Here is a 6,000-nt window from a genome sequence, read left to right as displayed (position 1 = left end):
GGCCATTACTAAGTAAACTAAGGGTACTTGAACATAAGCACTGTGATACCATGAGAGTAGATCTGATAATCAAGGCGGCTACTCAGTGACTAAGGGTGGGTAGCATGGATGTGCGGGACAGAGGGATGACTCACATCCTGGTGAGAGTGGGATGGCACAGATCTAAGCGGTGGGGCGGGGGAACTGTATTCTCTGACTTTGACAAAGGATTTAGTATTTGGTATTTTGACAGAGAATTAGATTTATACTAAATATCTCATTTAATTCCCATAACAACTTTATGCATGAGATGAGATCATCACATTTTACAGAAATCAGGGCTAGTAGAAGCAGATGGGAAGCAAGGATTCCCACCAGGCCTGCCTCTAAAAAACATGTTCTTTCCACTCTACTGCCTCCCCCTAGTTGCATGATACCTGCAGTTTATAAAGCATTCACATAAACTATCCCATTTAATCCTTACAACCCTGAAATCCAGGAATTATTTTTAATTTCCATTTGCTACGGATTGAATATTTGTGTTTCCCCAAAATTCATATGTTGGAGCTTAATTCTCAATGTGATGGCATTTGGAGGTGAGGCTTTTGTGGAAATAATTAGGTCATGAATGTGGAGCCTCCATGAACAGGATTAGAGATTTACTCTTCCTCTGCTCCTTGCTCTCCGCAAACCAGGACGCAGCTCTCACCAGACCGTGGGTCTGCAGCACCTTGATCTTGGTCTTCCCAGCCTCCAGATCTCTGAGAAGTATGTGTTATTGTTTAAACTCCCTAGTCCATGGTAAGTAGTTAGAGCAGCCCAAATGGTGAAGACACCATGTTAAGAGGGGGAAAACTGGAACGCAGAGATGGGCACAGAGAGGTGTGGGAGGAAAAAGACCAGTGTCCTATTCCTGACTTTGCCCCAGTGAACTTCTGGGACCATGGGCCAGTCAGACATCCTCTCTGGCCCACAGTTAACTCACCCGCAAGGTAGAGCAATGGGCTTGATGGTTTCCTATTCCTAGCAGTTCAAGTAGTCTGTGATCCTAGGAAACCTCTTGGTGTTCCTTGTAATAAAATTAGAGCTTTAGTTGCTAAGCGGCAGCCAACAGAAACTTTGTATGTTCATATCCGGTTCTGGTGGGACATTTGCATCTGTTCCTGTGCCGAACTACACATCTGAGTTTCTACAGTTATGATGTCTTTTGTTTGTTTGTTTGATCTTTATTGTTGAAAGTATTACAGATGTCCTCTTTATTGTTTTTTCCCATTGACTCCCTGCACCCACACCCGCCCCTCCCAGGCCTTCACTATACTATTATCTGTGTCCATTGGCTATGTATATATGCATATAAATTCCCCGGTTAATCTCTCCTCCCTTTCCCCCGCCAACTCCTGCTTTCTCTCTGAGATTCGTCAGTCTGTTCCATGTTTTTATGTCTCTGGATCTATTTTGCTCATCAGTTTATTTTGTTCATTAGATTCTACATGGAGGGACTTGGGGAGTATTATGCTAAGCAAAATAGGCCAGTCAGAGAAAGGTAACTATCACATGACCTCACTCATAATAATGTCTTAGTCATAATGACACATTTCTGGGGGGCTATCACCATTCCCATCAGAGACAGAAATGCCCAACTGCTAATGGCACTTCTGGGCTTCCTACCTCATGCTATCATTTTTAGCCTATTTATGTTTATTGAAATATTAACCTTTTTTTGTTTTGTTTGTTTAGAAACAGGGAAGTCTCTGCCAGTGTTTACACAAGGGCAGAAAAAAATATAAAAAACTGAGGTCACCAGAAACAAGCCAGCCCACATGTGTACCCACTCCATGGAAGTGATGGAAACATCTGAAGAACCCAGCTCTGCCTGGCTGCCTGTGGCGGGGGTAGGGGAGGCTTCCCTTTGCTCACGAGCATTGCAGCCACGTGGGCAGATTAGTGCTGAGTTAAAATAGTAACTGGAACCAGCGTGGGTGGAGGCCCATGGCCCTTTCTTGCATGGTAAAGTATTGGGTGAAGTGGAAAGAGAATGGGCAGGCTGGGTTTAAATTTGGGTGCTGTCATTTGTGGCTTTGTGATCCTGGGCCAGTTACTTCATCTCTCTGAGCTTTCATTTCCTCACCTACAACTTCTCAGCATTTCTTTCTGAGGATTACTACAAGGATTGACAGGGTTTAAGGTGTGGAGAACATGATGACAGTTAGGTAGATGAGGAAATTGAGACACAGAAAGATTAAATAATGTACCAAGATTTGAACCTGTATTATCTAGCCTGAGAGCCTGCATGGTAACCATTACACTAGGCTAGTGGTCGGCAAACTCATTAGCCAACAGAGCCAAATATCAACAGTACAACGATTGAAATTTCTTTTGAGAGCCAAATTTTTTAAACTTAAACTATATAGGTAGGTACACTGTTATTAAACTTAGGGTACTCCTAAGGCTTAGGAAGAGCCACACTCAAGGGGCCAAAGAGCCGCATGTGGCTCTCAAGCCGCAGTTTGCCGACCACGGCACTAGGCTGTCTGTCTACATTTTAAAAGCTCTCATTTGTAGCTACACAGTTCCATTGATGTGCTGCCTCCTGGGGATGCTGTCGATGTCCCAAGATTTTTCACAAAATATTATTAATTGCTTTGGTAAAGTTGTCCAGGTCCAAGATCTGGCTCTCAGACTTGTAAGCCCAGAAACCAGCTTCTGTCAGCACAATAAATATGGACTCATTCAAGTTGGTAATTCATAATGAAGAATAACTACTAGAGGAACCAGAACCCTTGAGCCATATGACCAACAGCAGTCATGTTGCTTAGAAGACAAGTCAGAATCAGAAATTTATCTGAAAAACCTGATAGCCAAGTATGGAAGCAACCTAAGTGTCCACTGATAGACAATTGGATAAAGATGTGGTACATATATGCAATGGAATATTACTCAGCCATAAAAAAGAATGAAATCTTGTCATCTATGACAACATGAGTGGACCTAGAGGGTATTGTGCTAAGAGAAATAAGTCAGACAAAGAAAGACAAATACCATACGATTTCACTTATATGTGAAATTTAAAACACAAAATAAAAATCTACCATAACAGAAATTAAGTTATATTACACAGAACAAATTAATGGTTGTCAAATGGAAGGAGAAGTAAAGGGGTGGGTGCAAAAGGTGAAGGATTAAGAAGTACAAATTGCTAGTTATAAGAACAGTCACAGAGATGTGAAGTACAGCATAGGGAATATAGTCAATAATATTGCAATAAGTATGTATGGTGTCAAATGGGTACCAGACTTATGAGGGGGATCACTTTGTAGGTTATATAAATGTCTAATCACTGTTGTACACCTAAAACTAATATAACATTGTATATGAACTGTAATTGAGAAATTAAAAACATTTTGAGAAGAATAAGGAGAGTTACTGAACTTGTGTTTGGCAGCTGTCCAGCCACTGTAGGCATGCCGCCTACTTGTTCCTGCCCTTGGGGCTGTGAAATCTGTAGGTACCTGCCCAGGCTTCCTCTACCCATGGCAACATTAGGACATATTCACCTACTCAGCCAACATTTGTCCTAAGGCTTGACTTTTCTTAGATAATTTGTGCCCACACATAAGGAACTTCCTTTCGATCACAGCACAGTAAACTGTGGTGGATATGGAGCTTTCTGTCTCCCTAAGATGACTGAGGATCTCTGCTGTGATTTTTCACAAGTTATGCTCATGTTTAGATCTTCAAGAGAAATCTTTCTCTTAAATTCTAGCCCACCAGTATTGGCAACAGTACAAAGCACCTGACATGTAATAGGTGCACCATAAATAGCAATGTAGCAACAAACATCTATCTGGTGATATATGGACAAGACATAATGCTTAACCTCAGGAGTTCACAGTCTAAAGAGGAAGAGGAACGTGGACCGACAACAACTCAGGATACTAAGGACTGTGATAGAGGTGAGGGTGGTGTGCCATGGGAGCATGCAAGAGAGGTGTGTAGCCCTATGGGGAGGGGAGATGCTGTCAGAGAAGACCCTCCCCTGCAGGAGACAGCTGAGCTGGTATAGAGGATGAGAAAACTCACATGCAAAAGGATAGGCAGGGCCATTCCAGGCAGGAAACCGCATGACACCTTTGAAGGATTACCAGCGATTCACTGGGCATGCAGTCAACTGTGGGGGGAGGGGGGAGGGGGTGGGAACTGGGGGAGTAGAAAGAAGGGGCCCCTCTGCAGACCTGGAACTTCCCCAGCCCCTTTCTCCAGTTGAAGAGCACCTCCCACTGGCTGGACAATCTGGGAAGTCTGGATTTTGTTCAGAAAACACTCAGAACCTAAAGATTAATTAGAAGGGTTTACATTAAGAAGGGACACAATCCCCACTGTTTTAAGGAGAATATGCTGAAAGCAGAAAGGTTGATGGATTGGCGAGGAGTGAGAGAAGGCTGGGAGGCTTAGGGCAGGGATTCATGAGGACAGAGGACATAAGCAGAGGTACAAGGCTGGGACCTAGAGCAGAAACAAAGGCTTTGAGAAGTGCTTGGAGCATGGACAGGACAGGACTTTGTAACCAAGTGAATATGGAAGAAGAGAGGACGAAGACATGAGGATGGCTAGGTTCTGAAGCTCAGGAGAGAGTGTGGCTCTGGAGACAGGATTTGGGAGTCATATACACAGAGAAAGAAGTCGAATCCATCCATGAGTATAGTGGGAAGAGGACACAGAACAAAATGTCAGGGAAACCTGATATTTTAGAGACAGAAAAAAATGTTCTGAGGTGCGGTGGGGGGGTGGGGGGGAGGGTGGCTGAGAGCATGCTGGCCCTCTAGTCTTAGTCTTTCTTTTTTCCACTAAGTAGGGGGTGGAGATATCTGTAGAGACCAGCCTGTAGTGTGTGGGTATGGGGGCGGGGCAGGGGAGGGGGAAGGAGAAGAAGGAGGGGAGTGAGAAGGGAACAGCTGCTGTGGGGAGTGGGTGAGGACACTAGAAGGACTGCCAAGCACAGATTGTTTTCTCCTGGCCTGACAGCTGCTGTCAGTCAGGGGACCAGATGGAATAATGAGGTGAGTTCTCCCACCACGGAAGCTACCCTGGAGCAGAGCAGGTCCCTTTAGTTACAGACTTGACTTTTCTCCTCTGAACCACTAGAGGGCCTCTGGTGCCAGTGTAGTCCTTTGCTTCTGGGAGTGTAGGATGCAGCTCCCAGGTGCCTCAGTTACAGCCAAGAGAGGCCCTCACAACATTTGCAGGTGTGAAGCAAGTGTTGCCATGGAGGCCTCCATACCAGATGTCTAAACACTTAGAAACTATAAGTTAAGCTATTGCCACAGCAGGCCTGCATTCCCAGCCAGGGCCTCCCAACCTATCCCCAGGGGTCACCCTTGCATTTTCCGTGGCTCAGCCCTGCACCCATGGGCATGAGGGGTGGCTCAGATCAGCTGGTGCAGGATGGGACAGAGGCTGAATTGGGCCCAGGACCACCGGCTGTAACTAGACCCTCTGAACCCAGGACAGGGACTGACACAATCAAGGTCCCCAGAAAGCCAGGGCAGGCAGGCCGGTCCCCCTCCCTGTATGTTATTTTACCAACTCGAGATTTCCAGGCAGTTCTAAGCAACTCCCAAAACTACATTACCCATGTAGAGAGAATGGAAAGAGCTTGATTCTCTTGTGGAAACTTCTCTGGCTAGGTCCTGGTATTGGGTAATTTGAAGCAACTATTGAAACAAAGCAGACCTTCTGGAAACAAACCAATCTCCTTCAAATGGTAAATGCAAAGCCAAATGTGCTACATCCATACAAATGAACACTAGTCACTAATAAAATAGAATAATACATGTAACATATAAAAAGTAACTCAAAAACATTACACTAAGTGAAAGAAGCCAGGCACAGAAGGCTATGTACTGCATGATTCCGCCTGTTGACATTCTGGAAAAGGGGAGCTGTGGGGAGAAGACAGGTCAGAGGTGGCCAGAACAGGAAGAGGGGTAGCGATGAAAAACAGACATAAGGGAATTTGATTGG

The sequence above is a fragment of the Myotis myotis genome, unplaced genomic scaffold (assembly GCF_014108235.1).
Source record: "Myotis myotis isolate mMyoMyo1 unplaced genomic scaffold, mMyoMyo1.p scaffold_m19_p_2, whole genome shotgun sequence".
Taxonomy (NCBI): Eukaryota; Metazoa; Chordata; class Mammalia; order Chiroptera; family Vespertilionidae; genus Myotis; species Myotis myotis.
This window is presented reverse-complemented; position numbering follows the sequence as displayed.